Source organism: Schistocerca piceifrons, chromosome 9 (genome assembly GCF_021461385.2).
Source record: "Schistocerca piceifrons isolate TAMUIC-IGC-003096 chromosome 9, iqSchPice1.1, whole genome shotgun sequence".
Taxonomy (NCBI): domain Eukaryota; kingdom Metazoa; phylum Arthropoda; class Insecta; order Orthoptera; family Acrididae; genus Schistocerca; species Schistocerca piceifrons.
Window position 1 is genome coordinate 78439410 of NC_060146.1, and position 19466 is coordinate 78458875.

Sequence of the window (19466 nt, forward strand, 5' to 3'; positions counted from 1 at the left end):
GTGTGCCTGAAATTCCACTGTTAATGACCGTTTTGCAACAGTTCGTGTTGACACGTCTAAGCTAAGAAGCCCTCTCATCTGTGCTGTGGTATGTGTACCATATGACACTGCCACCCTTAGAATAGGACGATAGTGGCGGGCTTTGGTGCTGTGTGACTGTAATCCATCGAACTACAGACGTATATCATTGACGTCAGTTTGCAGTAGGGTTTTGGAGCATATACTGTATTCAAACATTATGAATCACCTCGAAGGGAACGATCTATTGATACGTAATCAGCATGGTTCCAGAAAACATCGGTCTTGTGCAACGCAGCTAGCTTTTTATTCGCACGCTATCGACAGGGAATCTCAAGTTGATTCCGTATTTCTAGATTTCCGGAAAGCTTTTGACAGCGTTCCTCACAAGCGACTTCTAATCAAGCTGCGGGCCGATGGGGTATAGTCTCAGTTGTGCGACTGGATTCGTGATTTCCTGTCAGGAAGGTCGCAGTTCGTAGTAATAGACGGCAAATCATCGAGTAAAACTGAAGTGGTATCAGGTGTTCCCCAGGGAAGCGTTCTGGGACCTCTACTATTCCTGATCTATATAAATGACCTGGGTGACAATCTGAGTAGTTCTCTTAGGTTGTTAGCAGATGATGCTGTAATTAACCGTCTAGTAAGGTCATCCGAAGACCAGTATCAGTTGCAAAGCGATTTAGAAAAGACTGCTGTATGGTGTGGCAGGTGGCAGTTGACGCTAAATAACGAAAAGTGTGAGGTGATCCACATGAGTTCCAAAAGAAATCCGTTGGAATTCGATTACTCGATAAATAGTACAATACTCAAGGCTGTCAATTCAACTAAGTACCTGTGTGTAAAAATTACGAACAACTTCGGTTGGAAAGACCACATAGATAATATTGTGGGGAAGGCGAGCCAAAGGTTGCGTTTCATTGGCAGGACACTTGGAAGATGCAACAAGTCCACTAAAGAGACAGCTTACACTACACTCGTTCGTCCTCTGTTAGAATATTGCTGCGCGATGTGGGATCCTTACCAGGTAGGATTGACGGGGGGCATCGAAAGGGTGCAAAGAAAGGGCAGCTCGTTTTGTAGTATCACGTAATAGGGGAGAGAGTGTGGCAGATATGATACGCGAATTGGGATGGAAGTCATTAAAGCAAAGACGTTTTTCGTCGCTGCGAGATTTATTTACGAAATTTCAGTCACCAACTTTCTCTGCCGAATGCGAAAATATTTTGTTGAGCCCAACCTACTTAGGTAGGAATGATCATCAAAATAAAATAAGAGAAATCAGAGCTCGAACAGAAAGGTTTAGGCGTTCGTTTTTCCCGCGCGCTGTTCGGGAGTGGAATGGTAGGGAGATAGTATGCTTGTGGTTCGATGAACCCTCTGCCAAGCACTTAAATGTGAATTGCAGAGTAATCATGTAGATGTAGATGTACGGGTTCGAGAATGTTCGGCTGACCACTGACACCAGCATCGTTGCATAACCGTCGCAGCACATCCAACTTGTGTGGCAGTTCTCCGAAAAGACTTTCCCGCCACTCGGAGGGCCACAGTTTGACCCCTTTCAAACTCGCTCAGTTGGCTGTAGGAAGCACGAGTGTGTCTCCATGGCATGGTTCCCAGCTTGCTTCACAAGTTTGCACAACGCTGAGCCTTCTGGCTGTGAGCATTCCCTATAAACAGTCGACACAGGTGGCACTTTGGTAGCTATTCCACAGCGCTATCTGTTGACGGACGACATGAATGTTGCAAATCTAGCTTAACAACAAGTATAAATTAACAGTGGTAAGAATAATTGAGCTCTTAAAGCAACGAAGCAGCACGTTCCAGGACGGAAGCACTGCGGGTGTATTTGATGATAGCGTTTACCCAAGCGCCGACACAAGCGGCGCCAAGAGTCAAATAAGTTTATGTGACGAAAACAGGGAACCAAATAGCTGTCACGCGTCTCGTGATGATGGAAACGTACCAGTAAGTGTGGCCAGCCCAGCCTCTGAGTCGGAGATATTGGACCTTCCAGATCATTCTACATGCTTTCCGTGACGCACGAAGGTGGGATAAATAAGGGGTCAGGAGGACCATTCAAGCAGTCTCAGTGAAGTCGAGACCTGCCGAGTATACCGACACAGTCTCTGTGTCGTTCAACGGCAGACGTGGGGACTGCTATGCCTCGGCTCTTCTACAACCAGGGGGATAGATTCCAGACTATGAATTTCTGCTGATAGAAATTAGGGCGGGATAGTGCCAGTAGGGATCTTATGAATTCTGCTCTGCAGCAGTAACTACTCCTCACCGAGTTCCGTACCCTTCACCTCAGCAATAGCTTGTCCCTTCTAGCTGTCGGAGTTGCAGAAGCTTCCCACGCCTACTTCTACTGTTCGAGAAGATCGAACGAGGTAAGACCCCTGATTATCATTCGTGTCATTCTCACTCCCTCTCGGGACACGACATCAATGCATCTGCTATCTGCCAGGTGACATGTCCTATCAGCGTCTTTCCAGGAGTACCATTTTTTCCGGCAGGATATTTGCAATTTATAACGAGATCAACAGCTGCTAAAGGTAAAGGATATTAATCTTGTACGACGAATTAGACCTGATGCAAAGTACTGCGTCATAGCAGTCTGATTGCTGATCGTGGAAGACAGCTAGAAGAAACCATCATGAAACTCAATGTACAGATATTGAATACACTACGCAGTCCCCCCCCTCCCCCCCCCCCCCCCAATGAACCATGGATCTTGCCGTTGGTGGGGAGGCTTGCGTGCCTCAGCGATACAGATGGCTGTACCGTAGGTGCAACCACAACGGAGGGGTATCTGTTCAGAGGCCAGACAAACGTGTGGTTCCTGAAGAGGGCAGCAGCCTTTTCAGTAGTTGCAGGGGCAACAGTTTCGATGATTCACTGATCTGGCCTTGCAACACTAACCAAAACGGCCTTGCTGTGCTGGTACTCCGAACTGCTGAAAGCAAGGGGAAACTACGGCCGTAATTTTTCCCGAGGACATGCAGCTTTACTGTATGATTAAATGATGATGGCGTCGTCTTGGGTAAAATATTCCGGAGGTAAAATAGTCCCACATTCGGATCTCCGGGCGGGGACTACTCAAGAGGACGTCGCTATCAGGAGAAAGAAAACTAGCGTTCTACGGATCGGAGCGTGGACTGTCAGATCCCTTAATCGGGCAGGTAGGTTAGAAAATTTAAAAAGGGAAATGGATAGGTTGAAGTTAGATACAGTGGGAATTAGTGAAGTTCCATGGCAGGAGGAACAAGACTTTTGGTCAGGTGACTACAGGGTTATAAATACAAAATCAAATAGGGGTAATGCAGGAGTAGGTTTAATAATGAATAAAAAAATAGGAGTGCGGGTAAGCTACTACCAACAGCATAGTGAACGCATTAATGTTGCCAAGATAGACACGAAGCCCATGCCTACTACAGTAGTACAAGTTTATATGCCAACTAGCTCTGCAGATGATGAAGAAATTGATGAAATGTATGATGAGATAAAAGAAATTATTCAGGTGGTGAAGGGAGACGATAATTTAATAGTCATGGGTGACTGGAATTCGAGAGTAGGAAAAGGGAGAGAAGGAAACATAGTGGGTGAATATGGATTGGGGGAGAGAAATGAAAGAGGAAGCCGTCTGGTAAAATTTTGCGCAGAGCATAACTTAATCATAGCTAACACTTGGTTCAAGAATCATAAAAGAAGTTTGTATACATGGAAGAATCCTGGACATACTAGAAGGTATCAGATAGATTATATAATAGTAAGACAGAGATTTAGGAACCAGGTTTTAAATTGTAAGACATTTCCAGAGGCAGATATGGACTCTGACCACAACTACTGGTTATGAACTGTAGATTAAAACTGAAGAAACTGCAAAAAGGTGGGAAATTAAGGAGATGGGACCTGGATAAACTGAAAGAACCAGAAGTTGTACAGAGTTTCAGGGAGAGCATAAGGGAACAATGGTCAGGAATGGGGGAAAGAAATACAGTAGAAGAAGAATGGGTAGCCCTGAGGGATGAAGTAGTGAAGGCAGCAGAGGATCAAGTAGGTAAACAGACGAGGGCTAGTAGAAATCCTTGGGTAACAGAAGAAATATTGAATTGAATTGATGAAAGGAGAAAATATAAAAACGCAGTAAATGAAGCAGGCAAAAGGGAATACAAACGTCTCAAAAATGAGAGCGACAGGAAGAGCAAAATGGCTAAGCAGAGATGGCTAGAGGACAAATGTAAGGATGTAGAGGCTTATCTCACTAGGGGTAAGATAGATACTGCCTACAGGAAAATTAAAGAGACCTTTGGAGAAAAGAGAGCCACTTGTATGAATATCAAGAGCTCAGATGGAAATGTAGTTCTAAGCAAAGAAGGGAAAGCAGAAAGGTGGAAGGAGTATATAGAAGGTCTATACAAGGGCGATGTACTTGAGGACAATATTATGGAAATGGAAGAGGATATAGATGAAGATGAAATGGGAGATACGATACTGCGTGAAGAGTTTGACAGAGCACTGAAAGACCTAAGTCGAAGCAAGGCCCCGGGAGTAGACAACATTCCATTGGAACTACTGACAGCATTGGGAGAGCCAGTCGTGACAAAGAAAGCAGGCGTTGACAGATGTGAAAATTGCCGAACTATCAGTTTAATAAGTCACAGCTGCAAAATACTAACGCGAATTATTTACAGACGAATGGAATAACTGGTAGAAGCAGACCTCGGCGAAGATCAGTTTGGATTCCGCAGAAATGTTGGAACACGTGAGGCAATAGTGGTCCTACGGCTTATCTTAGAAGCTAGATTAAGGAAAAACAAACCTACATGTGTAGCATTTGTAGACTTAGAGAAAGCTTTTGGGAGTGTTGACTGGAATACTCTCTTTCAAATTCTAAAGGTGGCAGGGGTAAAATACAGGGAGCGAAAGGCTATTTACAATTTGTACAGAAACAAGATGGCAGTTATAAGAGTCGAGGAGCATGAAAAGGAAGCAGCTCTTGGGAAGGGAGTGAGACAGGGTTGTAGCCTGTCCCCGATGTTATTCAATCTGTATATTGAGCAAGCAGTAAAGGAAACAAAAGAAAAATTCGGAGTTGGTATTAAAATCCATGGAGAAGAAATAAAAACTTTAAGGTTCGCCGATGACATTGTAATTCTGTCAGAGACTGAAAAGGACTTGGAAGAGCAGTTGAACGGAATGGACAGTGTCTTGAAAGGAGGATATAAGATGAATATCAACAAAATGCAAAACGAGGATAATGGAATGTAGTCGAATTAAGTCGGGTGATGCTGAGGGAATTAGATTAGGAAATGAGTCACTTAAAGTAGTAAAGGAACTTTGCTATTTGAGGAGCAAAATAACTGATGATGGTCGAAGTAGAGAGGATATAAAATGTAGACTGGCAATGGCACGGAAAGCGTTTCTGAACAAGAGAAATTTGTTAACATCGAGTATAGATTTAAGTGTCACGAAGGCGTTTCTGAAAGTATTTGTATGGGGTGTAGCCATGTATGGAAGTGAAACATGGACGACAAATAGTTTGGTCAAGAAGAGAATAGAAGCTTTCGAAATGTGGTGCTACAGAAGAATGCTGAAGATTAGATGGGTAGATCACATAACTAATGAGAAGGTATTGAATAGAGTTGGGGAGGAGTTTGTGGTACAACTTGTCAAGAAGAAGGGACCGGTTGGTATGACATGTTCCGAGGCATCAAGGGATCACAAATTTAGCATTGGAGGGCAGCATGGAGGGTAAAAATCGTAGAGGGAGACCAAGAGATGAATACACTAAGCAGATTCAGTAGGATGTAGGTGGCAGTAAGTACTGGGAGATGAAGAAGCTTGCACGGGATAGAGTAGCATGGAGAGCTGCGTCAAACCAGTCTCAGGACTGAAGACAACAATAAAACGCAGTCCGTCAACATATGAAGGGGTGGCCGGAGCAACGTCAGCCATAGATGTCACTCTAGCAAATATGGCAGCTCGGTGCCTGAGAGTGGAATGATATCGAGTGACCACAATATCGTACACGATATCATCCTCGAAGGGAAATCCAAGATACTACATAAAACGTGCGCGTAAGACCGAAATAGAGCGTCAAGGAGGTTTACTGAGAAGATTTCTGAAGAGTGTTCCAATGCCAGGAAAGTGTATCGTTTGGTGATGATGTAGATGTTAAAGCTTAAGAACTGACAGCGACAATACATACTGCAATGGAGGGGTGTATACTTATCAGGAGAGGTCCTTTTAGGGGAGTACTTCGCCTTGGACTGAGGCACTGCGAAAGTTAAGACGTGAAATAAGAAGAGCTAGGAAGCTGTACCAGAGAAGCGTGACCCAAGAAGGAGCAATCTGAAGGCTGCACATATATGTTAAACAACTTTTTAAGGAAGAGTTATGGGAAAGAATCGATCCTTGGGGAATACTATACAAAATAGTCTGCGAGAAAATACGAAAATACGTCTTACCCACGTTCCAAAGGATGGTGGGATGGTGACTGTCAGCTGACATGCTAACGGTAACCTTGCTTCCTGATGATGAAGAAGCAATAACCTTATCTGCTATTTCAATAGGAAGAAATTGGACAAATAATTCTCAGGCTGAAAAAGAAAAAACTCTCCAGAATTGAATGGGATACCAGCCAAAATTATATAAGCTTATATGACGAGTTAGGCATCTACTTGTGTCAACTGTACAACGAATGTCTGTTGTAAGGAAGGGTCCCTGCACCGTGGAAGAAAACCGAGCTTGTAAAGGGGAAGACAAGGATCCGGTGATACCAATATCCTATAGACCAGTTTGTCTGATGAACGTTCTTGGAAATATATTAAAAAACTATTATGCAAAAGATTATAAGATCACAGACTACTACAAGGGCTGAATCCTCATCAGTATGGATTTAGAAGAGAGAAACCAACTGTAGACGCAATGAAGAAGGTGAGCTCGCTAGCTATATAAACTGATTTTACATATGCTCTAGGAACGATGTTACTGGCGATTTCGATAACCCCTGGTGGCCATCTTTGGCCATTTCTCTTTGGTGACAGGGAGTTAGTGTGTCCAGAGGTGCTGTCCAACTGTCTGAGAGGCTATTGCCGTAGGAAACATACAACTTTAATATTCCCAGGAAAAGAAATAACGAAGGCCACAACAAAAGGCTGTCCGGAGGGATCAATGTGTGGTCCAGAGTTATGGGATAGGGCATTAGAACCCATACTACAGATGACGGCGGTAACGTAACCAGACTGGAAGCATTTACAAATGATGTGCTGCTCTACGTAAGCGACGATTGCGAAAGAATGATAGAAGACAAATATGATACAGATCTCGAAGGGTGGTGTAGGAATGCCAAATTGTCACTGGCACCTCCCAACGCCAAGTATCTCTTGCTGAAAGAGAACTTAACAAGAAATCATAATATAAAATTAAACGCTGCAACTACTAGAAGAAGCGCAGAACCGAGGTATCTAGGGGTATTAGAGGATGATCGTCGTAACATGATATAGAGTAGGCAGGAAGAAAAACTATTAACGTGATAAACAAAATTATAACCATAGAAAAGATGAGAGTTTCCGTGCCATGTTTTGCATGTCGCCTCTCATTTTCATCAATTTTATTAATGTTCTGTCATTGTATGGTGGTAACAGGCCAAATAAGGTTATTGTAATAAGAGTTTGTGTACTGAGAGCTCCAAATACTTTTCACTTGATTCCTATGCATGTTGGGTTACTTCCCTGTGTGACCCATGCGAGGTGAGCATCTGAGGACGCGGCTCACTGCATTTCCAGTTGGGGACTGCACTTCCGCAAATACTGAGAGGGTCTTACGTCAGTGGACTTGAGCGCCTGGCGGAACGACTGACGTCGGTCGAGCTTCGCCTACTGTATGCAGGGCGAAACGACCTGCGAGACGTCTGAGTGTTCCCGCAGTTTATGTGTGTACAGTTCCGACGCGTCCAGAACGAAGACTGCCGGCACCGACTGACTGCATTGTCCTCATGATTCTGAGAAAACTTGTGGACTTTGCCCTGCTGGGTGCGACCACCTGGCGCCGGATGGCCGGTGGTCTAGGCAGGTTGTTGTCGTAGCCGGTCAAATGGCAAGTTCAGTGTCCTCAGCTGAATAGCAGAGCCATGATTGGTCAACTTAAACTGTGGCTAGTTGACGTCATAAAGCCCAACTCGAAATTGGAGGGAACGGTCGCTATTGGCGCGAATGATGTTCTGAGACGGTATGGGGGAATTTTGGAATCAGAACTGAATGCTGATTCGCGGTTTTCGAGGATGGGAGGGAGTTGAGCAATGTTGGCTTCGTTTCTGCGTTGCGCGGGCGCAGAGCATTCGGCGGAATCTGATCTTCGTCGGAGTCGGTCGGTCTTGCAACTTAGTCGCACTTTTTCCGCAGAATTTGGAATTCCTGGAGAGCCTTCGAGGCCATCGTTTGAAACAGAGTTGCTGCACAGCAGAAGTCGGCGCCTACATCACCAGAAGGCTGCCTACCGACGACGTGCTGCAGATTTCAGGACTGGTACAGTATTTTGCGGCTCCGGCATTGTAGGACCTATCAAATTTATACTGAAGTCCTCAACAGCACACGTGCTCGCTCTTACTGCAAGTCCACGTTGCCTGTTTCTCCATGTGATCCCGTTAGAGCTCTGACTACTAATCGTGATACTGCAATATAGTCGGGAGAGTAATACTTGATTCATTAGGACCTCCAGTCACCGTCGTCAACCTATTGCATCACAGAGTGTAGGAACCCCTTGTTCTCGAGCAAACTCTTATCCTCGTAATAGATCAGTATACCCTATCCTTTAACCTACTGTTTGTGTCGATAATCATGTGCCATTATGTTCTGATGTATAATAAATCTCATTGTAATATTTAATTCACATATAATTTCGTAGGTATACGCAGAACCCCATTTCCTGTTGTTTATTATGATAAAGTTCTCTTTTTCTTTCTGTCAGTAGATTACGATTTTTATTAAATTATTGTGAGTTTGCAGTCCGTATTTTACCAACTAGCAGGGTCCACCATCATTTCTTTCATTACCGTCGTGCGCATAATTAATTAGGTGGTAGATAAGGAAGGAGTCGAGTGGATGTCTCGTTATCATGCAAAATTCGTCTGAATTAAAGAGGTACAAACTCTCCTCCACCCCAGCACCTCGCGAGTAGGCACTTTCGACTTCCCTGGAAAACAATCGCAACACACCTTCAGTCTACATTAGCGTCAGTTGTGGGATATGGCGCTGCCATTTGGGATCATAGGCTGAAGCCTGTGAGGCCAGTTTCATCAATCAGAAGAGTTCAACGAGGAGTGCTACTATGATTAATGGGTGCCTACTGAAGTACTCCGAATGATGCGTTGTTAGTAACTGTGGGAATATGCACAGTGGATTTGGAAATTAGGAAAAGGAGAGCACTTTATTGGTTAAAGGAAGGCAATCAAATGGAAGTACGAAGGATATTTTGAATTGAGACCAGCACAGGAAAATTAATACAAAATCGCATATTAAAACTGTGGCATAATGAATGGCATTCTTCAGATACCGGAAAGAGTACATACGAATTTGTATATAACATTAGTGAGAGACTAAAAATGAGATTTCTTCAGCTATTGGAGAACACTGATAAATTATGTGGCTGGTAATTGTCCGTATGCTGATTACCTGTAGAAGTAAGAAGGCAGATTGGCGTTATCTGCGCCTGAGGCAATGTGGGCACTCTAGACCAGACGTTCTGGGACTGTGAGCTCTACGAAGATGCAGTCAGCAGTACAAGGGAAGAGGTAGTTGAGAAGGGAGTGAGACTAGGTTATAGACTATCCCTAACGTTATTGAATCTGCGCATTGAACAGGCAGTGGGGGGAACCAAGGAGAAATACGGAATATGAAATAAATTTCAGACAGAAGGAGTAAAAACTCAGAGGATTGCCTATGACATTGCAATTGTGCAAGAGATTTTAATGAGAACATCAAGAAAGGCAGCTGGATTAGGGTTTGTTTATTTACAGTCTGGCAATACATGTACACAAAGATTACGCAGCTACTAGATATTTCCATTGAAACACGCCTCTGCAGCATAAAATAACACATGGCAACAGCTATGTGCGTAAACCAAGGTTTCTTATACATTTTGTCACACCACTCATCGCTATCAGGAAATCTTGGAAAGGACCCTTGTAGTCACATGTTGATACAGCATGAACAACTTTGTGTGTATCCACACCACAGTCCCACGATGGCGGTGAAAATTTTCCTCACTCATGGAGGGTGTCTGCACATCTTCCACAGCCCGTTTGGATGCCGTTCAGGGTAGTCAAAATTGCCTGAGGCTGGTCAAATCCAGAGGGTTTCTTTCGGATGCAGGGGAGTTTCAGGCACTGTGGAGGACTTTTGTTGCCAGCAGCGTTTCCATTCATCGATGACACTGAATTCAATTTCTGTAACAGTCCTGGCTGTGACAAGAGTGGATGTTTATATCTTAATCTGTTAATCCTTTTGCCGGTTGGGGTGGCCGAGCGGTTATAGGCGCTACAGTTTGGAACCGCGCGGCTGCTACGGTCGCAGGTTCGAATCCTGCCTCGGGCATGGATGTGTGTGATGTCCTTAGGTTAGTTAGGTTTAAGTATTTCTAAGTTCTAGGGGACTGATGACCTCAGAAGTTCCATAGTGCTCAGCCATTTGAACCATTTTGTTAATCCTTTTCGCGTTCGTGACATTCCTCTAGTCACACTTGTCTGCGGGTGGTACTAGGGTAGAGCCACATACCTAAAGCAGAGTGGGCGAGGCAGCCAGATAACATCAAATACCTCCTGGCTGAAATGAATTTGTCACAAGACTTGTGTTAGAAATCAGATACTTGAAGTTATAACTTGTTTGTATAAAAATAAATAATAAGTTGAATATTGTGAACTACAATTCTACTGAACTGAATAAACTTACTATCTTCTAACTTCGTGCGGCGCGGAGTGGTCGCGCGATTAGAGGCGCCATGTACGGTTTCCGCGGCTCCTCCCGCAGGAGGAGGTTCGAGTCCACCCTGGGGCATGGGTGCGTGTTGTTCTTACCATAAGTTAGTTTAAGTACTGCGTAAGTCTAGGGACCGATGACCTCAGCACTTTAGTCCCTTAGGAATTCACCCATATTTGAACATTTTTTTAACTCAGTGTGTATGTGTCTGTTTTGTAATCTTGAACAATGCAAAAGGTGTATTTACAGAAATGTTGTCTGATAAAATGACTCGTCAAAGTGTCTGAACCTGTATAACTGTTGTCGTTAACGTCAACCAAATTAATTAGAAAGTTATGAAACGTCCCCTTTGAACAATTATACACGACTGTGCTTAAACTGACACACAATGTTTTTAGCGCAACGCAATCTGACTTTCAAAATTCCCTACTAAAGAATGGCCCTGACTAACATTAAACTATACCTTTCACAAATCACTTGCCTCACAAAAATCTTCGCTGCTCAAGCTACTGCAATACAGCGAGCGCCACTACTGCCAGCTAAATAAAAGATTCAAACTATGGAAGGCATATATAGGGATAGTTAGCAAATAAAAGATATTAATAGAGAACAAACAATGTATTTACCTTGATATCATCATATATAAATATAGCAGTTCATGACAAATTTCAAAACTCCGCCATCTCTCTCCCCACATCCACCACTGCTGGCGGCTCACCTCCAACTGCGCAACGCTACGCGCTGTTCACAGCCAGCTGCCGCTGCCCAACACTACAATGGCAGACAACAATGCAAACTAGCCACAGACTGCACACAGCACAGCCAGTGATTTTCATACAGAGGTGGCGTTACCAATAAAAAAACCTAAACAGCCTACTTACATAGAAAAAAAAACCTAAACAGCCTACTTACATAGCCCCCATGCTCCCCACAAAAATTTTTACAAATGGGCTTGGGCAGTGGCCAATACAGATTTGAAAAATTTTTTTTCATAATTACAATAACAAAGAAATCAAATGCACACACTTATTGATACAATGTTGGTCAAAAGCTAAAATTGTCTCACAGTCCATAAAGACAGTCCTAATCGTACATAACAGGAGAATAGCAGTGTTTTTCTCAAAGTCTGAGCAGTAAAAGAAAATGCACACAGAAGTAGTGGATTTCCATGCAGTCTTGAAGAAGTAGTGTTGTCCTTCCAATGGAAAGACAGTGCTGACTCTCGACATGCAGACAGGTAATGGGCCACAACAGAGCAAACCCACAGCAGAGTCAGTCGAAATTTTGAAGAGTATTGGTAGGTAGGTCATCACAGAGCAGACCCACTGTAGTCCTGGTAGAGATTACGGTATTGGTGGGCCACCAGAGGTGCAGACCCACTGCAGTCCTTGTAGAAATAATGGCATGGTGGGTCATCATAGATGCAGACCCACTGTAGTCCTTGTAGAGATAATGGTACTGGTGGGTCATCAAAGAGGCAGACCCACTGTAGTCCTTGGAGAGATAGCCAGCAGCCATCTGTTGTGACTGTGCAGGTGCACAATCACCGTTAAAGAGTCTTGCGGATAATATAGCAAGTCCATAAATCACCACTTGTGCACTCACAAAGTTTTTGAAATTGTCCTTAGAACCAGCAATGCTGTTATCCAGTCCCTTGCTGAATCATTAACACACGTGCAAACACTATCAGTCCCTACTTCTCACATATTGTCCATATACTATGACCAACAGAAACGTGTGCAGTGAAATGTAACTAACAAGTTAATAATATCATGAACTGGTGACAATTACAATTTTATAACATAAGAATACAATAACAAAGGTACAAAACACATCATTAAAAACATAATAATACAGATAACGTTTGTAGTAATAGGGGCTTTACAAAAGAATAGAAATAAACATATACATCAGTGTTACAGGAATTATGAAATAAGTAAATACATAAAAGATCAGAATAACTTTTGAAACATCAACTTTACACATGAGCATTAAAACAAAACAGAATTAATAATGTCTAACATCTTTACAAAATAAATAACATATTATTAATGCCAATTATATTCGAGGATAACAGTATTCCTCATCATAGTGAATGTAGCTTAATATTAAAAGAAGAAAAAATTCTATGAAACTACACAGAGACAGGAAGAAAACAAATACACAAGGGTACACAAACACATAGTGGGATAACACCAATAGGAAAGGACAGGGTTCGTTTTCAGTGTAACATTTGGTACTGCAGTCCAACCCAAAACTTCATATATCTTTCCTCTTATTTCATCCTTTGTTTCCACCAAAAAAATTCTATCTAAGCATGCTTTCTGTATTTATATGTTCACACATTTCTTACCTCAACATTTATTTCCAAGAAAATCCTACCTAAACCTGTTTTCTCAATGCATTTCTTCCAATTCATCGCAACTCATTCTCCTAGAGGCTACCCCCTCTTAAGCTAACTTAAATCTACTGAGCTCAGATGCTAAACTAAGGGACGAGGCAATGCAGCAGCACATAACACAATTAATATAAACAGCAATAAAAAAATGGAAAATCGCAAAGCAAGCTACAGTAAATATAAATTACCAAGCAATGCAACACTACAACTAATATGAGCCAATGTACAGTAGCAAGAAAAATAAGTCAGTAGTAAAATTAGCTTAACAGTTAAAATTCAGTAGCACTATGCCTGGCAAACAGCAGCAGCAAATATAAAAAATATAAAAAATATAAAACTTATATCTATACATGACAAAGCTCAAGCAGAAAAAATATTACAGCAAAAACGACAATGCAGATAAGGGAAATGTATATTCACATCTTAATATCTATGTAATTAAAGTGGTGCACCACAACAACTGATTGTAAAAAGAAATATTACCATGTACTTGAAAAGAAAATTATGTGTTACTGTTACTAGTTCCTTCTTATTGTTCTTTCCTTTCCAAGTGGTCCTTTTTTAAAGAATGTGGATCATAAAATAATTATTTAATAGATCTGTTGACAGAAAGTGTTCACATTAGCAAATGCATTTCATTTTATAAAAGCAATGCTGCAACACAGCTGGAAACCAGATATCAAATGAAATAAGCAATTACGCAAACCAAGGCATAAAAACATCATTCAATAGCTATGTGGCATTTCGTAAGTCAGTAGCTCTCAATTCTCGTAGAAAGACACTTGTCATTATCAGGTTTGCAGATGTAAGAATATTTCCGAGGATAATGGCCTCCCCTTTTTTTTTTTGTTCTACCTGTGCCGCTGAAAAGGGCTCGCAATAATGGCTTTTTCTCCAGGCGTCTGACACAGCTGGGTGCCCGCGACGCATTACGTGCAGGTGGTCACTTAACTTTCGTACGGAAATATTTACGACAGCAGTTTCTGCTACCATTGCAGTCTCATATAAAAATATTTCACAGGTCAAGAATTAGCATTGCAAATCTGTAGAAACAAAATCCTATAAATATAAGTGTCCAAATAAAATATTCGTCAGCATTGTGATACAGTCACGAATTTCATAACTCTTAAAGTACGTTTCTTGGTTTCCAGCATCCTTTTCATAAATCAGATTCCCTAAACACTACTCATTATTCCTTACCTCATTATACATATACATATTCGTCGACACTTCTTCAATATTTCATCGAGAGAAATACGTAGCATAATAAACATTCCTCAACAACATAATACACATCGTCGTCGTAATAATAACATCATAAAACTTCAGTCAAATCTCAAAATCGTCGTAACTTCCTCCAATAATTTCTAAGCCTAAAAAGAATTCTCTGCTCATTTAAATAGTGTCATCTACCTCAAACGTACTTTAAAAATCGTGATCTCATACCAAATACATCATTCAAAGCTCTCATAGTATCACAATGGTTCCGAAAAATATGAACAGTTTACAAAGTACAGACAAAATACAGTTTCATAAGTGTGAAGTTATCCAACTGTGTAATTGCGTAAACATGTGTCACTGATGTAGTAAAATAAATGTTTGTCTCTCTCAGTTAAATGATCAGATAGCTGTGTAATTTGTGTGTTAGAGAAATATGGTACCGATGTGTAAAGTTCTATAAGCAAAAACCATATTAGCTAGGGTTCCTTGTGCTTGCCAAACACATGGTACACAAAGTAGGCGTGTACCCCCCTGAGGATTAATGTAATTATACCCTCAGGTGTTACAGATAACACCAATGGAATGAAATATATCACGGAAAACTTTCTTTGTAATTCAAAAATCTTTAAAAATAAATGTTTTAAGTATAAAATTGATCACTCAAATACGTGTACTGTAGTGCTAAATATGCGTCTTGCTGTAAGATAATCTCTGTGGAAGTGTCGTAGTTATCGTCCTCCGAAAGCTAAGTTCTGCAGAAGACAATGTACTTACCTCATGATAAACGAAAGTGAAATGCTTTGCGTATAGATATCTTAGTTATTACGCTTATTGTTGTGGTGAAGAACGTACTGTGCTGTAACGTATTGTTGTGCTACGGAAAACCCTGTCTCATTGTAGCTATACTACAAAAGTTACTACTAAAACATGTTTTACTTTCCAGAATAAAACAGAAAAACTGTGCAGATATAAAACAGAAACACCGCAAAAGCAACATTGTATATTGTCACTCATTAGTAGCGTCGTGATAAAATCGTGTAGCTGTCACATAAACTAACCACTGTGTCATCTGGTATTTCACAGAAAGCACCTCAAATCCAGGATCCACTCTCAAGCAAACCAAAATGTTGCATGAAAATTTCATTAGCAGTGCTGGTATGTTCTAAGTATGTGAGCCTTATAGTTGTTACATAATCGTGCAACTAACAAGCAAGAATGTACACACGCAATAACACTGTGTCTCCTGTTCACAATAACAATGCATTCGTAATTTCTGTTTAAATAAGTACTCTTGGTTCTTGGCTGGATATTTAACTTCAAACATTGTTGCATGGTAACAGTTTCTAAAGCATACTAGTAACGTGAAGTGAAACGTTTTATGGCAAAGACAAAGTTAAAAGGCAGATTATCTGTCAATAAATGGTTTTACATGAGAAATGTGGTGTAAACCTTTACTCTTCCTAGTACTCAGAGTTTGAACTTGAATGCAATTGTCATATGGTATTCGTCGGTAAAGAATACTGGAATTTTTTTCTCAAGGTTAGCGCCTATGTTGTTTTTCTCTGAGCCAGCCGGCGCACGCGGCTGCCTGCGGTGCGAGTCATTGTCTGTTCCTTTGTTGGCGCGCGTCGTTATTGGGATTAGGAGACCTAGCTTCTACAAATTCACGTTGCCCAGATGGCCCAGCTCTGTTAGAAACCCGCCAGTTCTGATGAAATTCACGTCTGTCGTTTTGTCGGTAGTTTACATAGTTTCTTTCTTGTCTGTCACGTGGTGGAGAATTTCTCCCTGAGTCGTAACTGCGTACTGGACCGTTGCGTCTAAAGTTATTCTGTCTCCCATAGTAATAATTATTTTGGTTCCCATATTGTCTGTTTCTCTGATTGTCTCTGTGATAGTCATTACCGCGGAGAGGTGATCTTTCCCTGTAATTATTACTACTCTGCCAACGGTTGTCATACGGGTGGTGTCTGTTTTGGTCACGATTTGTGTTGTGAGAATAGCCTTGCCGCGTCCAGTTATTATCGAGGAATTGTGACGGATGTGACCTGTAATTGTTGTGTTCCTGTTTCCGCATTCCGCGATTGTCAGTGTCAATTTCCAATTCTTGTAACAGTCCCTGAAAAGCTTCAATGTCGTCTTTGCAACGTCCTGCCAAAATAATGTGTCGTAAATGTTCAGGCAATTTGATTAAGCAAATGCGGATAAGTTCTGAGGGGCTGTATGGGTTTGACAGGTACTGATTCTTGTGCAACATGTCTTCAAAATATTTCATAAGACTGGAAAATTCAGATTGTTCGAAACGTTTCATCATTATGATGCTTTGTTTTACTCGGTCTTGTGTGGCCTGAGACCAATATGCTGAGAGGAAGGCATGGTAAAACTCTCCTTCACTGTGGCAATCGTGAATGACCGACCGCATTCTTACAGCTGGTTCATTCTCTAAGTAGCCACACATAAATTCTAATCTGTGCTCTAATGACCAGTTGGGAGGAAAACAATGAGAGAATTGATGGAGCCATGCTTGTGGATGAATGTCGTTGGCAGAATTCTTAAACGTTTTGAATTTACGTGTAGTAATGAACAGCTTATAGTCAAAATCATCGTGTCGGCGAGTAGCATATCGGTCATTGTTACGTCGTGTCGGCGGTTCCATCTCAAAATTCGGTGTACCTTGCCAATTTCTTTCATAATTACCGAAATGCCCTGTGTTATTATTTTGTGGCTTTTGCGTATTTCTAAGTTCCTCTTCCCGTGTTGGAGCGCGAGTGTCCTCTGAAAAACGTAATTCTTGTATTACCTGTGTCAGCTGTTCTTGTACTTCCCGGATTTCTCTTTGGTGTTGCGTATCAATTTGATTCAGATTTTGTTTCAGTTTCCTAATTTGTTCGCTCTCTTCTGTGTTATTAAAGACTACCGGTTTTGTGTCATTCAGATTATCATCTACCTTCGTAGATAAATTATTTAGCTGATCCGAAAGTTCAACTACTTTCTCTGATAATGAACACATTTCCTCAGTGTGTTTTTCTGAACCAAGCTTCAGAGTGTCCATTTGTGTTGAAATCGAATCTACTGTGTCCTTTAAGTTTTCCTGAGTTTTTGCAAGTTGTGTAACCGAATCCGTAGATGCAACTGAGTCAATTTTAGCCCACAAGGTCTCATGATTTTCGTGAACAATGGTTTGCAGTTCTTTTATGGCTGCTTCGTGATTCTGTAATGCATTTTCATGCCGCGAAAAAATAGGTTGAAAATGCTCACAAATTTGTGTTTTTACGTCATTACACACTTTCTGACATTTCGATTCAATGTTATGTAACTCAGTGGTTAAATCTTCACGTGTTTGTTCAAGTGTAGTGTCTAACTTTTTGAGATTTTGTTCCATTGTGTCTAACTTTTGAAGCTTTTGCTGTGTTTGTCTCTGATTTTGTTCCATTGTGTCTAACTTTTGAAGCTTTTGCTGTGTTTGTCCCATTTGTTGTATTAACTGTAATAACAATGCATTGGTGTCTGAAACATGTTCCTCAGTGCTTTTCGGCAGTGAATTTGCACCGGAAACATTCACATTTTGACAAGCAGAAAATGTGTCTTGACTTATTTGAGAAAACGGTGAGGATCCAAAACCTGAATCTACAGTATTTGCGAAATCGTGTCGTGTCATTTCGGCTTCCTGAGGCGAGCTATTGCCGACCGATCGATCGATAATGCTTCCCTCTTCACTAATTGTTTCACTGTCCACGCCATTGTTTGCCGCCCGCTCCATTTCCCTATGCACAATTATCAAATTACTACTTTGAACATCAGTTAATTCATTACTCTGCGGCGCTAACACACTGCTTTCGTCTTCACTGTCATTTCTCAGTTTACTTTGGAGCCTAGTATTACGTTTTTCACACGCCATAATTGTCACAATATTTCACACGATAACACAGAAAAGCACAATTTGAAGAGCAAAATAAAATAACATAGCAATGCAAATAATGTCTACTTAATTGCCAGCGCAGCTGCGAAATACTTGGTGCAAATCTACATGCATGCCACAACTGTTTTACTGTACAACAATGAAAAACTACAACTACAAAGGAAATTCTCTCTATGATTACGCGCTATCAATAAACAAAATCTACACTAATTACACAAACTACAAGAAGAAAATCAGAAGATTCCAGTGAGGTATCCTCGGCTAAGGGTCGACATATGAAACGTCCCCTTTGAACAATTATACACGACTGTGCTTAAACTGACACACAATGTTTTTAGCGCAACGCAATCTGACTTTCAAAATTCCCTACTAAAGAATGGCCCTGACTAACATTAAACTATACCTTTCACAAATCACTTGCCTCACAAAAATCTTCGCTGCTCAAGCTACTGCAATACAGCGAGCGCCACTACTGCCAGCTAAATAAAAGATTCAAACTATGGAAGGCACTAACTACTGATAGGGATAGTTAGCAAATAAAAGATATTAATAGAGAACAAACAATGTATTTACCTTGATATCATCATATATAAATATAGCAGTTCATGACAAATTTCAAAACTCCGCCATCTCTCTCCCCACATCCACCACTGCTGGCGGCTCACCTCCAACTGCGCAACGCTACGCGCTGTTCACAGCCAGCTGCCGCTGCCCAACACTACAATGGCAGACAACAATGCAAACTAGCCACAGACTGCACACAGCACAGCCAGTGATTTTCATACAGAGGTGGCGTTACCAATAAAAAAACCTAAACAGCCTACTTACATAGAAAAAAAAACCTAAACAGCCTACTTACAAAGTGAAAACTGTAAATTAAAGAAACAATCCTTGGAAAACGTTATTGTGCAGTGCAGTCGGCACTGCTACA